The 16,138-nt window shown below is 36.2% G+C and overlaps 1 protein-coding gene across 13 annotated transcripts in view; it reads left to right on the forward strand.

Moving 5' to 3' along the window:
- The window catches only part of LOC127156276 (kelch-like protein 25), a 56,464-nt gene extending 40,999 nt beyond the window's left edge, over positions 1-15,465 (forward strand). For 7 of the 13 annotated variants that reach the window (XR_007825700.1, XR_007825712.1, XR_007825702.1 and 4 more), the window contains 3 exons: positions 7,112-7,300; positions 7,626-7,819; positions 15,235-15,465. The gene's annotated coding sequence lies outside the window, so the exon portion shown is untranslated. Of the gene's footprint in view, positions 1-5,943; positions 6,044-6,109; positions 7,301-7,625; positions 7,820-15,234 lie in introns of all 13 variants that reach the window. The other 6 variants (XR_007825703.1, XR_007825704.1, XR_007825706.1 and 3 more) reach the window with 4 other exon arrangements.
- The last annotated feature ends 673 nt before the right edge of the window (positions 15,466-16,138 follow it).

A 16,138-nucleotide genomic window follows, 5' to 3' on the forward strand; every position in this document is an offset into this window, starting at 1 on the left:
TAAAAATATATTAAATAAATAAATAAAATATTACACAGCAAGATTGTTCTGTCTCTGCAATGAAAAATACAAATCAATTAAGTAAATAAAAATAGTATGAGTAAAGATAAAACAAATTGCAAATAAATAGAAAAATAAATGAAATAATGTATACATAAACTGAAAAATGCAAATGAATAAGTAAATAAAATATGTACTAAATAGTTATTAATAAGAATAAATAATATAAATTGTAAATAAGAATTACTGGACAAATAAAAATGAAGTGAATAAATATAAAGATGTAAATAAATAAATAAATAAAAACCAGTAAAAGTAAAATAGTAAATAAACAGAAAAATAAATGAAATAACGTATACATAAAATGAAAAAAGTACATTAATAAATTAATAAAATATGTAATAAACCGTTACTAATAAGAGTAAATAAAAACATTGTAAATAATAATTAATAAAAAATAAAAATCAATGAATAAATAAAAAATAAATAAAAAATACAATATTTAATAGTTACTGAAAAGAATAAATAATATACATTGTAAATGATAATTAATGGATAAATAAAAATGAATAAGTTAATAAATATAAAAGAGGAAGAAACAAAACAAACTTGCTAATGTGTAAGCTCCTTATTTATTTATTTATTTATTTAAATAAATAAATAAGGAGCTTACACATTAGCAAGTTTGTTTTGTTTCTGCAATGAAAATAAAAGTAAATTAATAAATTAAAAATATCACTAAAAATAAAATAGCAAAATTTTAATAAAGAATTACTAATAAGAATAAATAAAATACATTGTAAATAATAATTAATGGATAAATGAATGAATAAATAAAATAAATACACTATGTAATAGTTACTAAAATAACAAGAATAAATATACATTGCAAATAAGAAAGGAGGAAGTAAATAAATAAATAAAATAAAAAATATGTAGAGCTTACACATTCGCAAGTTTGTTCTGTCTTTGCAATGAAAAAAAAAGTAAATGAGTAAATAAAAATAATACCAGTAAAAATAAAATAAATTGCAAATAAAAGTACATTAATACGTGAATAAAATATGTAATAGTTACTAATATATATAGCACAATACAATAAATAAGATTTAATGGATCAAATAAAAAGTTAATAAGCAAATAAATAAGTAAACAAATAAAATTACTAAATTAATAAAAAACCCATAAGAATAAATAAATAAGTGGTAAATAATTAGAAGAAAAGGAAATAATTAGTCAATTAAAATAGAATATAAAATTAAGTGATTATAAATAAGTAAACAAACGAATCAAATCAATAAATAACTAAATTAATTAACTGTTTAAATCTAAATAATTAAATAACTAAATTATTAACTAATATTAACTTAATAATGAAAAATATGATTTTAAAAAAAATAGGGTATTAAGGTAACAACCTTCTGCCTTGTATGCATTTGGCATTAAATGAACCTGAAGACCCCACTTCTAATTGTACAATTTTTGTTTTTTTTTTTTCTTTTTTTTTTTTTTTTTTTTTTTTTTGAATTTTCCAAAGCACAAATCATCAGCTGAAATTTCATTCAGCAATCAAAAAGCAAAACTCAGACTAATGAAGTACACGCGACTAATGAGCTCTACATCGCAAAACACCAAGGCTCCCACTGAGCTAAATCATTCGACTTCACACACACATATATATATATATATATATATATATATATGAAGGTCAGTAAAACTGAGGTCTTTTTCCTTCAGTTTCTTTCATTTTTCAAAGCCGTCAGCACGGTAGCTGGCGGCACAGAAACACTACATGACATAATGGCCTCTTGTGGCAGCCTCTGAAAGTCCTCGCCACACTTCAGCGGTTAGCAGAATAACTCTTCCCGCTTCAATTACCTCCCGTCACCTCCTCTCTAGACGGGATGATGGGGAACGAGAGCAGGAAGACTGCAGCCAGCCTCGTATGAAGGCACATTAACATTTGTCAATCAGCTGGCAGGGACATGACAAACAAAGTGTAACCTGCTCAGAACAAAATGTAATATATAATCCACGTCAAAAAATTTGAATGGTAGTAGTGTTTCCCTGCCAACGGGCTTTCAAAAACCAGCGGACCACATCTCGGGTTGAGCGTTTCTTGCAAGAGTGAGAATGTTCTGTACTGGAAGCTGTTAAAGAGACACCAACAAATCCAGTGCAAAGACAAAAGCAGACCTGACATGAAAAGACGAGCTCGTCGCAGACACCGCGCCATTGTTTGCTTTGTGAAAAGAGCTCAGAAGAATGAGCTATCATCCTAATTAGTCACACACTATTAGCTAGCTTAATTACCCAGAGCCCTGAAGCCACAAGCCTCTCTGGCACGATCAGATGCTCCGTTTCATTGTAGGGAAACGTAGGCGTCTCTTATCTGACTTTGATGAGGTTGACAAGCCAGATGCAGCTGGCATGCTTGATTTTTAAATGTGATCTCCTCCAGTTGTCAATTTGAACCTAATTAACAAAACAGCCAATGGCAGCAATTTGTTAGGCGTCTCGTTCACAATCAGAGTAACAGGCTGTGTGAGATTGTGATCAGGAGACGGAGAGATTGTGTAATGGCAAGGCAAGTTCTCTCCAGGCAAATGTTTCTGTGGCATCAGATGGACATTATCTGGGTTTTAATCTCATTATGTCAGTGCTTCTCCAAGGTAAACACCGAAAATGTGCAGCGCTGAGGGCCCTTGAAAATTGAAAAACACAATGCATATAGTATACTCACAGAAAGAAACTGTCAAAATAAGGTGTGAAGATGTACCTTTTAGCTTTTGTACCTTAGGATACTATGGAAACCCCTTTCCGCCACTGAATAAAGACTAATAAAGGTAAGTTTGACTTCTCACAGTCCTTTTCTCAGACTTTTTTCTCGCAATTGCAAGTTTACATCTTGCAATTTTGACTTTAAACTCACAAACTCTGAGAAAAAAAAGTCAGAATTGCAGGTTAAACTGCCAATTCTGAGGAAAAAAGTCAGAATTGTGTTTTTATCTTGCAATTATGACTTTTTTTTCCTCAGAATTGTAATATAAACTCGCAATTACAAGAAAACTCTAAATTGTGAGATTTAAACTGGAAATTCTGAGGAAAAGTCAGAATTGCGAGTTATCATCTTGCAATTTTGACTTTTTTTCAGATTTGTGAGTTTTTATTTTGCAGTTCTGACTTTTTTACTCAGAATTGTGATGCAGTTACAGTTTTAGTTTTTTTTTCCTCACAGTTGTGAGTTTATATCAAGCAATTCTGAGAAAAAAAAAAAGTATAGAATTGCAAAGTTTTAAGTGGAAATTCTGAGGAAAAAAGTCAGAATTGTCAGTTTTTATCTTGCAATACTGACTTTTCCCCTCACAATTGTGATATAAACTCACAATTCTGACTTTTTTACTCAGAATTCTGATACAGTTACAGTTTTAACTTTTTTTTCTCAGAATCGCAAGATGTAAACTCATAACTGAGAAAAAAAACTCAGAATTGCGAAACTTAAAGTGGAAATTCTGAGGGAAAAAGTCTAAATTGTGAGTTGTCTTGCAATTTTGACTTTTTTCTCAAATTTGCAAGTTTTTATTTTGCTGTGCATCTTGCAGTTTGACTTTTTCCTTAGAATTGTTATATAAACTCGCAATTGCCAGAAAAAAAAAACTAAAAATTGTGAGATTTATAGTGGAAAGTCTGATGGAAAAAAGTCAGAATTGTGAGTTTTTATTTTGCAATTCTGACTTTTTCCCTCAGAATTGTGATATGAACTCACAATTCTGACCTTTTTCTTGTGAGATTTATAGTGGAAATTGAGGAAAAAAGTCAGAATTGTGATATAAACTTGCAATTATGAGAAAACTCAAAATTGTGAGATTTAAACTGGAAATTCTGAGGAAAAAAGTCAGAATTGCGAGCAATTTTTACTTTTTTTTTTTTACTCAGAATTGTGATAGTTACAGTTTTAGTTTTTTTTCCCTTACAGTTGTGAGTTTATATCACGCAATTCAGAGAATAAAAAAGTTCAGAATTGTGAAATTTAAAGTGGAAATTCTGAGGAAAAAAAAAACTGAGTTGTGAGTTATCTTGCAATTTTGACCTTTTCCTCAGATTTGCAAGTTATACAGTGTGTTGCAGTTTGACTTTTTTCTTAGAATTGTTATATAAACTCGCAATTGTCAGAAAAAAACTCAGAATTGTGATATGAACTCACAATTCTGACCTTTTTCCTTGAATTGTGATATAAACTTGCAATAGCCAAAAAAAAAAAAAAACTCACAATTGCAAGATTTAAAGTGGACATTCTGAGGGGAAAAATCTGAATTGTGAGTTATCATCTTGCAACTCTGACTTTTTTCTCAGAATTGTGTGATATAAATTTGCAATTGAGAGAAAAAAAAAACCTCTGAATTGTGCAATCCTGCAATTTTGACTTTATCTCAGATTTGTGACTTTTTTTTTTTTCAGAATTGCATAACTCGCAATTGCAAGAAAAAAAAACCCCATCAGAATTGCGAGATTTAAACAGGAAATTCTGAGGAAATATATAGCAATTTTGACTTTTTCTCAGAATTGTGAGATATAAACTTGCAATTTTGAGAAACAAGTCAGAATTGCAATTTAGACTTATTTTTCTCAGAATTTTCTCAGAATTGCGTGATTAAAACTTGCAAGCGAAAAATTTAAACTTGCAATTCTGAGTAAAAAAAGTCAGATTTACGAGTTTTTGTTTTGCAATTTTTACTTATTTTTCTCAGAATTGTGATATACACTCGCAACTCACTGTAATATAAACTTGCAATTCTGACTTTTCTCTCATTGCATGAATTTTGAATTGCAATATTAAAGGTGGAAGTTAAGGAAAAAAGTTATCATCTTGTTTATATCTCGCAATTCTGACTTTTTTCCCCTCACGGTTGCGAGTTTATGTAAATTTGCAATTGCGAGAAAAACAAAAATGTTAGAATTTTGAGATAAAAAGTTGCAATTACCATTTTGTCTTGTTTTTCCTCCCTGTTAAGTTGTGGAAACAGGGTTCTATAACGTACTGTAGTACATCACAAATTTAAAAAAAATAAAGTTTAATAATTATGCATGAAGTAGATCTTATTACAACAACAACAACAACAACAAAAATGATGTGTGATGGAATTTGTTGAATTTCACTGCACATGCTATAACTATACAGTGACAAATTACCTTAGTTATTTGCATTTATATACTTTTTTTTTTTTTTTTTTTTTTAAACAAAATAGTCTATAGTGGCGGCACTTTTACAGTGTTGCTTTAGATAAGCAGTTCACTCAACAGCAAATATGAAATGTCCTTTATTCAATCAATTAATAAAGATGGCAAAACAAAATAAAAACATGTAGTGTGACTAAAGAAAAAAAAAGTTCATTCAGAGTCTTTTCCTTCATTGTTATTCTTTTTCAAGAAATCTAATGATTGCAAACCCTGTGGCAACATCGTCTAATATTGGAGAAATAGAAGCAATAACAACTGGATTCACCACCTGCATATAAACAAAATATAGTCAATAAGCCTCTGGCAGGATGTAAAAATCTATAAAGTCAAAACAGAGCATGCTTTTTGCAAAGAATCTATAAATGCATGCCTTCAGATGCACTTAAAATGGTCTAAAAGCCTTTCTTTAGCTACAGCCAGGCAGAAGAGGTCCAGTCAAGTGGAAGGGATTAAAAACACGACGTGCTATTTTCAGACACCACTGTACAAAACAGCAGCCGTCCCGGAGCTAAGCTGCCCCAGAGCCGCCCTGTGCCGTGGACGTGAACCCTCTGGCCCCATGTCAAAACACTCGATATCCTCTAAAAGTTCAACACAATTAACATTTAACACTGCTTATGGTGCATGAATAATCTACTGAAGAATTCATGCTCGAGTTTAAGAAATCCTTTACCATTAATGAGCACTTTCCGCACCGCATTACAGCCCGTCTTGGCCCGGTTCCCGTGGGGAATAGCACCTGTCACAAGACAAGCTGTACATCTTCAGGGTCTACGGGGGCAGCCAGGCAAAGCCAAGCCGAGCCGTGAGCGTGCGCTTTAAGTCATCGGCTATACTTTTCTCACCTTTCCTTTCTCCTGTGTCTCTGAAGGTTACATTTCTATGCAGATTGTTTCCTGTAAAGCCCAGGAAAGAGCTCGCTGGCCTTCTGGCATGTCTCCGTCCCCAAAAAGGCCTCTGAAAGATTACCGGTCAGAGAAAGGATCTACAACTAGAGTTTGAGCTTGGACGTTACCCCCCTCATTCCTGTCCCCTATATAAATTAGCATTTGAAAGAACTTGTGGAGGCGTAGACTGTGCAAGGGGAAGACTGAGAATGGCAATAGGAAAGCGCAGAGGTTCCCCCTCACAGTCAAACCATTATTCTTCTACTGGCTTTGAGGGTCTTGTAAAAGAGCCCTTTGTCGAGTCTGTATGCGTAGGTATTTCGCTTTCCTAATGGATCCTCATTATGACATTCTACTCCTTGAGGAGCTGGTCATCAAACCTTCAGACATTGAGCTCTTCATAATCAAAGAAACTGTGAATCATCCTCACACTGTTCCAAAACAGTTTCTTCTATGGAATAAGAATATCCTTGCCACTATTTTCGATATACTGTATTAAAAGTGGAAGACTGGAGCTGTCAAACTCCAAAATAAAAAAGTTGTCACGATTCAATAAAAAATTATTTTAAAGAGGACATCACATGATAAACCAAATTTACCTTGATCTTTTGATATAGATTGGGTTTTGTATGCTTAATACATCCTGCAAGTTTTATAACCCTCAGAAAACTGTTAGTTTGGATCTGAGGTGCAATGTGATGTCAGTGATGTCAGAATAGTCTTCTTCTCACCATAGGCCCCGCCCACTGTCGTTCAGGTGCTTAACGGCTGGCACTTGAATATGCTGAGTGTTGCGTTGCATCAAAAGCAAAAAGAAATTACAATCACTGCTGCTATCTAGTCTAGACTAGATGCAGTATACAGATGCACGTTCGCTTTTTGACTTGAGTCACACGCTTGAGTCTGTTGTCAGTAGGAGCAATGGAGTGAAAGAACATTCGCTTTGACTTGTTTGGTTTAAACGACTTGATCACATCTTTGTACAGATATCAAAAGGATCCCAGCGTAAGGAACAAGTGGATAGATTATTTTTAAATGGCATCCCAGACTGTGTCAGAGGACTGTTTGGAGAATTTTGTTTTGTAAACGAGGCACAGTGTCATGGAGAGTTCACAAAGGAACATTTGTTGAAAGATGAAGCGGTGCTAGATCTGACTGCAGCTGCATCACAAACGGTAAGTAAATAATTTTATTATGCTTTGTCTGGAAGTGACTTTTTTAAATCATGTTGTCAAAACTTTAACGTGCAATAGCGAGGGGGCGTTGATACGGTTTCCTATGCAATGACGTTAGCCAATCATAACAGTGGCCGATTAGTGACAAGCCTTAAAGAACCTGAACCATTAAAACAAGTTGTTTTAGACAGAGGGTCAGAATAAGGGTTGAAAATAATTTTTCCACACACACACACACACACACACACACACACATATATATATCAGAGGTTGCGTTAACCAAAAATTCTCTGTCATTGACAGATTTTTTATTTATTTTTTTCAGTGAAGGAAAAAATCTGAAGGCCGTCCATCATTTTGACGGACTGCACTGAGGGTGACCTATTGTAAAATTGTAGCTGTAATTCCCACTCCTGTCCAGTTGGTGGCGAGTGCGCTCCAATATAGCAGCACAGCACTGGATTAAAAACTAAAACGGAACTGTCACGAACGTTTTCCTATGCGTTTGATTACGCACAGGTGAGTACACAAGAGCTACAGCGATCTATTACGCCACATTAAAGGGCGCCAAAACGGTATTTATTGCTTGAATTTCCTAATGAAATGGATAGAATTTGAAATCTGAGACTTTGTTTTATAACAAAAGTAACACAAAGCCTAGACTATTGCTATTTTGGAAGGAAGACGCACTATGCACCGTTTATTCATCAACTGAAAACAGCATAGACCAAAAGATCGATTGGGATTTAAGAATCGATTTTGATTCATTAAAATGAGAATCTATTAAAATCGAGAAATCGTTTTTTGTTTACCCAGCCCTAGCGTATTTTGTTGTTTTTAAACACTGCGCTGATTAAAAATTAAAATGTGAACAAAAATAAACGCAATTAAATGTTATATATATAAGAAATTCATAAACATTAACCTCAAGGAACATTAAAATACTAAAACAAAAAATCCATGTCATGACCCCTTCAACTTTAGGTGTTTGGATGAGTCAGTTCATATCAGTCTGAACTGATTCAAGTTCAGCTTAAATGGATAGTTAAACCAAAAATTAAAATTACTCCATGATTTGTCAGACAAAATGGAAGATTCAGCGGTATGATTGGTCAGATCGCCTGTCAGTCAAACTCACTGCAAAGGGTTCATTGTTGGCTAAAAATGCTTTTGGGAAACCAAATCCTCATTTTGTACCAGTATGTGATTGGTGTTTTGTTTTGCACTCTCCTCTGCACTTCCGTGTTAGTCAAAACGTTTGCATATGTCCTACATCATCTGCTCGAATGTCACTCTCTCGTGAACGTGCATATGAGTAAGCGGAAGCTAGAAATTATGGTTTATAAAGTTATAAATATGGATATTTTTCTTCTCTTTATTAAACCCCCGGAGCCATGTGGAGTACTTTTTATGATGGATGGATGGACTTTATTGGACTTCAAAATCTTAAATCCCATTCACCGCCATTATAAAGCTTGGAAGAGCCAGGACATTTTTAAATATAACTAATGGCTTGATTTGAGTAAATCACGGGGTAATTTTAATTTTTGAATGAGCTATCCCTTTAATTTGCTCAATCTAGTTAACAGCTAACAGGATTAAGATTATCAGTAAATGGAACATCTTAACTTTGCCGTTTCTCACACAAACATCTCATATGATTCCAGAGGATTTGAAATCTAGCGTTTGAGTCTTACAAAGCACTTTTATTTTATAAAGTCCCCATTATATTAAATAAAGTGGCTTGGATATTCTTTAAAAAAAAAAAAAAAAAAATTCACCTTTTGTGTTCCAATGAAAAGCAAGCAAGTCATAGGGGTTTGGAATGACATGATGGTGAGTAAATGACTTTCCAATTTCTATTTTTAGGAATGTCTAAGAGGCAAACTCAATAGCAAAAAGTGTTAATAAGGCTAAGTGCACTTGGTACTAGCCTCATATCTAAACTACCTCTTTTTCTCACCCCCTTTTTTCACCACTCTACCCATCCCATTCCTCACAACGTAGTGGTATTTGCCAAGCAGCTGTCAGCGAGAAGATTCCCGGCTCACAGGCATCAGCTATTGAGTGTCAACAGCCTTGTAACCATGGAGCCTTGCCCAACAGGAAGCATTTAAATCATGCATAGCAAAACATTTCATATTCTCCATTCTCAAAAGTGTGTTTGCCTACAGGTACTTCACCAAATGGACAAGACAAATTCAGCTTTGACTTTGTCCCAGATAAAAACATTAAATGGTCACAATGTTCACACCATTTTTATAAATGGATTTTCTTAAAATACAGGGTTCACTGAAATGTCTATCAAAGCATATTTGGGAGTGCAATTGGATTTCTTATAAAGAAAATAAACAGCTAGCCACAAAGATGGGCTGCACAACGTACTTTGGAGGTCTACATAAAAATAAATTGACAGCATGTACCATGAGTTCCCATCCTCTTTTAAATCTTCAGCGACCACCAGGTTGGAAACCACTGTGTATAGTTACTGGTTTGTATCATTCTGAAACACTGCCCTCTACAGAGATAGAAATGTTTCTTATATAAGCACAAATTGACATTATAATTGAAATATGCCCAAATGAATCAGAATTACAAATGTTCAAAGCTTTTATACCCCTGCATACCATCAGAGACTGGAAGTATGCAGATGAAGTCCTCCACTCTCGCCTCGAGACGAGCACAGACCGGGTCATTGCATTCTTCTCCGGCATTAACGCCAGAGCGGACTCGACGTTTGATCCTTTGTGATGGGGCCGCTGGTCCAATTGAAATTTCCTGCTTGCTGACTAGAGAAGCGGAGCTCTGTGTGGCTGTTCCAGCGAGGACCCAGTCATCCTGACACTAATGGAATAGCCCAGCTCTCACAATCACCACACAGAAGCTTCTCAAAGAACCCAGAACGACCGGCCAAACGCCCCCCATCACCCAGCTCTAATCTCCCTCAAAACAGGCACATTAAAAGAGAGCGGCTGACAGCCATAATAGAGAGAGGGGGCCGGGGAACAATACTGCCCCATCCACCGCATGTCTTACCGTTGGGTCTTATTGTGGCCCTGGCTGGGAGAAGATTTTTGTATAATAGCTTCCTTTCCTGTTAGAAGAGAGAGCGATTTCTCATCTCTCATCACTCCACCTCTTTATTCTCGCTAGTTTCTGGCTCGGTTTTGGGAAAGCCTGTCAGGATGGGTCAAGGAGTCGGAGCTAGTCACTTGGACTCTTCGTGTTATGTGGGTGTTGTGATATTCACGGTCTGCTTTAAATGGAAAAGAATAATACGTCTTGTTATATAAAGCACCAGAGAATAAGTTATCAAGGGATTTTCCAGCTGCGGAAAGGGGTACACGTTTGATTTTTAACAGTTCCACTCTCTGATAATGTGTTCTAATAAGTAGTGTGAATCTATTAAAGATTATTTGGTCTGCTGTTTAAAATAAAATTAATCGTGAGAGAATCGCGAAGCTGACCCTTTACAAAGACCCGCCGACCTTAGTTACTGATTCTACGACCAACAAACCATGCCGCTCTCACACTACATCTGTTCTCATGCAGTGAAAAATACATTGCAGTGCAAAGAGGACAATGACAACGTGTTGACAGACGAGAAAAAGCAGATTACTTTTGGTATCAAACAAAGTCTCAGCTTTAAAATGGTCTTTTTTAAAGAAATTCAAACAATAAATACCATTTTGTTGCTCTTTAATATGTTGTGACGATCGCTAGTGCCTCAGTTCAAGCGGCATGAGAACCGATCATCTCTTCTTCTTTACTAGATATTGTAGCACAAAATAAACATGAATGAACATCAGAAGGTATCTTGTTTCAACTTCTGAAAGTACACAGTTTATTTCCACAAACATTAATGCACTCTCCTGTCTGGGCTGTTTATCGGACAAAATGGCAGATTCAGCAGTATGATTGGACAAATCACCTCTCAATCGAATTCACTGTAAAGGGTTAATTGTTGGTTCAAAATGCTTTTGGAAAATGCCCCCCTTTGATCCTACCTGAAAATGTTAGTGTTTTATGAGGTGGTGATTTAATTTCTTACAATGAGAGTCTTTTGATTTTTAGACAAAGGCACACCCATAAATATTACCGTCACTGGACAGTGAGTTTGGAAAATAAAAGCATAGATGTGCCCAAAATCTACCAACCATCAATGGATTTTGCACAATTAGTTTACTAATAACTTGCCATAAAAATTGCATGTAAGCAATAATTGACGACGGCCGTTGCCTTTATTAGAAAATAATGCACTCCCGAGGTGGTGATGCAGCGGTACACCACGGATGTGCATTATTTTCGAATAAGTCAATGGATTGGAGTCAATTATTCCACTTATACATGGTTACCACACATCAAGACATCCATCAGATGATATATTTCAAGGCATTCGCATGGTTTTTGTACTTAAAACGCTATTGTGAGTAGGATTAATTTCTTATCTCATCCAATGAGTCCATTGCTAATTCCAAAATGTCATTTTAGACCTAGTAACAGAGGCTTGAGCCGTTGATAGCAGACTAAGGCCACATTCACACAGCAGCAAAACATGGTTGTCAGCCATGAATCTTTAATATGGTTACGTTCACACGCAGTATGTTTATTTATGGGCGTGACAACCACATTCTATAACCAAACACACACCTGTAAACAAGCGCTGTGTGAACAGAACAGGACTGACAACTAGTTGTCCGTCACGTCATTCAAAGCGAGAGAGTCGCTCTGCCTCACACGCGCGTCTACCGGTTATGTTTACACGACAATGATGTAGTCAAAAAAACTGAGAAGTTTTTCCCTTGCGTTTTAAAAAAAGTTTAACATATACATGACGTTTTCCAAATGATTCACATTTACACATGATGCAAAAATTGCCAAAAAAACACTTTATTACGTGTACCAGGCCAGTAGTTGGCACGCCGTTCGTAAATAACACATACTGCGCATGTCTACATACCTAACACATACTATGCACGTGCATGACATCACCGTTTTCAGATTCCTCTATTGGGTGTTTACACAGACACAATAACTGTGTCGTTTTCAAAATCTTTCTCTTTGAAACCCATTTTCAAAATTATGCGTTTTCAGTCCCAAAAAAAGTGTAAACGGCCCCTTACAGTGACAGAGAAATGAGCTGTGTGTCATCTGGAAGTTTTACATCCAATCTCTGGATGTAAAAAAGTGGTCTCGTCTGTTTTGTGTGAATCAAATATAAAAGCTGCTGCCGGTTAATTAGGGTTTGATGAATGAACTTGTGTCAGTAAGTGACAAAATTTTAAGTTTTATGGATGTCGCCATGTTACTTTGGTCACTGTTGCTATAGTTACCGGAAAGGATCCGGGCTTGACTCCCTTTGCACGTTCATACAGACCATATTCGAGACTTTGTAAGCTGATGTGTGAACGGGACATTTCAAGACTCACACCTGTAAGTAAATGCGGTTGTCAATCCCAAAAACTAGTGTGAACGCAGCATAATGTAGTTAATAACTTTATTAGAGAGAGAGAGAGAGAGAGAGAGAGAGAGAGAGAGAGATTAAACGTGAATTACCTCTTTTTCTTGAATCTGTGCGTCTTTCAACAGTGTTCGGCAGCAGCGAATACAGTCAAACGTCAAGTTCATTTTCTGAAGAAACAGCGCCATTGTTACCTTGCTTGTGAGAAATCTCATGTAGTATTTATAAGTTGCTAAATTATTTTACTGAAAAACTTGTCTAAGTAGGGCTAACAACATTAGCCGTGTATGTAAACAGCATGTGCGTGCATCTGTAAGGGAGAGAGAGCGGGAGAAATCGAGTATGTGCTTTCCGTACATAATAAAACTTAAATGTCCTTTTTATTCTACCTTTTACTGTATTTGTTTGTTTGGCCAATGACGTTGTGGGGTTTGTTTATTTTGGTGTTTTAGGCTGTAAGGATATATGGGATTATTTTTGTGCCAATAAGAATGAACGTAACTTTGTAAAACTGAATGTAACTTTCCAAGAAACGATCAAAAATATGCCACTGCAAAAGAAGAAAAACACAATGAAAATGAACAAATGAACTCAGTCGCACGAATTTAACATGCTCTTTAAATATGCTTCATTCTTTGTTAATGATTTTCAAAGAATCGTTTTCGCAAATCATGGATTCTGAATGCGTTGCCACAGCTTTCGCTTACGCTTCGCAAATTTTCGTTTGCTATTTTGGCACAAACCTCTCGTGGGGGCGGGCTTAACAGCGATCTACTCTGATTGGCTAATGAGCTTTTGATGGACAGTTGCTCTCTGACCTGGAATCACAGACGGTGACGTCAGTGGCGCGCATATTGCGGTGTGCAATCGTGCTTTGTTTATATTAAGTATTAATGTCATTAGTATTTCACCTACGGTCGTCTCTTAGTTTCTAAAGATGAGCTCCCAGGAGAGACACGGAGCGGCATCATCTTCCACCTCAGCTTGTCCCTCAGGGCAGCTTGAAGTAAGTTCGTGTTGCTAAAGTAACGTTAATCAATAACATCGATAAAAGTTTTATTCATGTACAGTGTGCAACAGTTCTGATAGTTTCTATAAACAAAGCACGACGTATTGCACACCGCAACAACTTTCCAATATGTGCGCCACTGACGTCACTGTCTGTGCTTCCAGGTCAGAGAGCAACTGTCCATCAAAAGCTCATTAGCCAATCAGAGTAGATCGCTGTTAAGCCCGCCCCCACGAGAGGTTTGTGCCAAAACAGCAAACGAAAATTTGCGAAGCGTAAGCAAAGGCTGTGGCAACGCATTCATAATCCATGATTCGCGAAAACGATTCTTTGAAAATCATTAACAAAGAATGAAGCATATTTGAAGAGCATGTTAATTTCGTGCGACTGAGTTCATTTTTTCATTTTCATTGTGTTTTTCTTCTTTTGCAGTGGCATATTTTTGATCGTTTCTTGGAAAGTTACGTTCAGTTTTACAAAGTTACGTTCATTCTTATTGGCACAAAAATAATCCCATATTAGGACCTTTGAAATAACTGAAATAATTTAAGTGATATGGCCAATACGTTCAAGACCTGCCTGGAATGTTTACTGTACGTTTCCCTAAAAATAACACCTTAGAACGTTCGTCAGCCAATCAGATTCAAGCATTCATTGGTCCCGCAGTGTATATATATATATATATATATATATATATATATACAGGGGTTGGACAATGAAACTGAAACACTGGCCAATATAGTGTTGGAGGTTTCATGGCTATATTTATGCAGCCTGGTGGCCAGTCTTTACTGATCACACATTCCACCAATAAGAGCAGAGTGTGAAGGTTGACTATGTGCACCCAATAGCTCAAACATTGTACCCTGAAGGTGGTGCCGTGTATTAGGATGATAATGCACCAATACACACAGCAAGACTGGTGACAAGAGTGATTTGATGAACATGAAAGTAAAGTTAAACATCTCCCATGGCCTGCACAGTCACCAGATCTGAATATTATTGAGCCACTTTGGGGTGTTTTGGAGGAGCGAGTCAGGAAATGTTTTCATACACCAACATCACATAGTGACCTGGCCACTGTTCTGCGAAAGGAATGGCTCAAAATCCTTCTGGCTACTGTGCAGGACTTGTATTTGTCATTCCCAAGATGAAATAATGCTGTATTGGCTGCAAAAGGAGGCCAAACGGCATACTAATTGTGGTCTAAACCCAGGTGTTTCAGTTTCACTGTCCAACCCCTGTATATATATATATATATATATATATAAAAGTTACATTTTATCAGTAGGCTATCTGCTAGACAAATAAAATACCACTACTTTTAATAAATTAAGTTAGCAAAAGTTAAAAATTGCAGTGTCCCATACCATTACTCTTAATTCACGTCATTAGAAAAAAAATAATTAGATAAATGTATAAAAGAATGATTGATTTCTTTGTTCTTTTCTGTCATTCTCCAAGAACAATGCCTGAAAATAGAGTAAAGAGCTGCAACAAAACCCGACAGTGAGGCACAGCAGAGGCTTCCTGATTTAAGGTAGCAGGTGAAATACGATTACAGCTGATGAGAGCCAAGGGGCGGCAGGAAAGCGAATGATGCAGCGCAAACACCGCAGTTTCTCACATCAGGACCGTTGGCCGGGGGAGGGGAGACAGACGAATGAGACGCATCCTCCCTCACTGCAGCACCGCAGACAGTGATGGAGCGCCACAATATCACAACTACAGATGGAGAGATAGACGGGCAACGCGGGGCAGAATGAGAAAGATAAACGCAACCGAGAGCGAAGGATCGCGTTGATTTACGAGCTGGCACGAGATGGTGGTTTTACAAGGCCTGTCCGGCTAGTTAAACGACTCTCATCGTAAAACAAAGCCCTCGGACAGCAATCCATCTGAAAAACAGAGTCTAAATCAAACTCAACAGCTTGGGTTGGTTCTTAGAAGACAATTAAGTAAATAAAAAGAATTATTTAAATTAACTCGAACCGTTTCAGCGTTTGTATCACTTTGCTAGCCTATTTCTCACAGCGAGTGTCATGTTGGACGCGCGAATCCATTATAATTTTATAAATAATACCGTTTTTGTGTCACGAAATGTAGTTATAAGAGTTTAAAGACGAGAATGTACGTTTAGACTTCAAATATGCAGTTTTGTTATTAAAGATAACGTCTTTTTGAAAATTTGCGTCGATGGTTTCAGAGATGCGAGTCAGCGGCCGTTTAGCGCTCATGAACCCAACGAGAACAGCCTTACCTCTTCCAGATCTTCTGGAATTTGCAGCTCTCTATAGTGGTTAAACATGAGGTATAGTTTGTTTGCTTTGTTTGTTTGTAAGTCTAACAAGCAGTCTTTGGTCTGTTT

The sequence above is a fragment of the Labeo rohita genome, chromosome 25 (assembly GCF_022985175.1).
Source record: "Labeo rohita strain BAU-BD-2019 chromosome 25, IGBB_LRoh.1.0, whole genome shotgun sequence".
NCBI lineage: Eukaryota > Metazoa > Chordata > Actinopteri > Cypriniformes > Cyprinidae > Labeo > Labeo rohita.